A 344-nucleotide genomic window follows, 5' to 3' on the forward strand; every position below is an offset into this window, starting at 1 on the left:
GCAAGGGAAGTTTAGTTTTTCTATTAAATGATAGAAAAACTATTCTCACTAGAAGGGTAGTAAGGCACTGGAATAGGCTACTCAGAGAGGCTGTAATTTCTGATTCTGTTTTAGTGATCTTTCCAAGGAAGTAATGAAGAACTTTAGCAAGTCATTTTAGAGAAGTCACATTGCTGCTGCCTGTGCTATATAAATAATAAAAAAGACTTTTGGTTTCCAGGGCTGTTGGTTTGGCATTTATCATGACTAATAAAAGCTTACTTCTTAATTATTATTTTCATTTAAATTTAAAATAAAGCTGGAGCCCTTTTAATTCCTGGAATCGTACTGATGGAGAAATCTTT

This window comes from Gavialis gangeticus, unplaced genomic scaffold (genome assembly GCF_001723915.1).
Source record: "Gavialis gangeticus isolate Ggan-Ray unplaced genomic scaffold, GavGan_comp1, whole genome shotgun sequence".
Lineage (NCBI taxonomy): Eukaryota > Metazoa > Chordata > Crocodylia > Gavialidae > Gavialis > Gavialis gangeticus.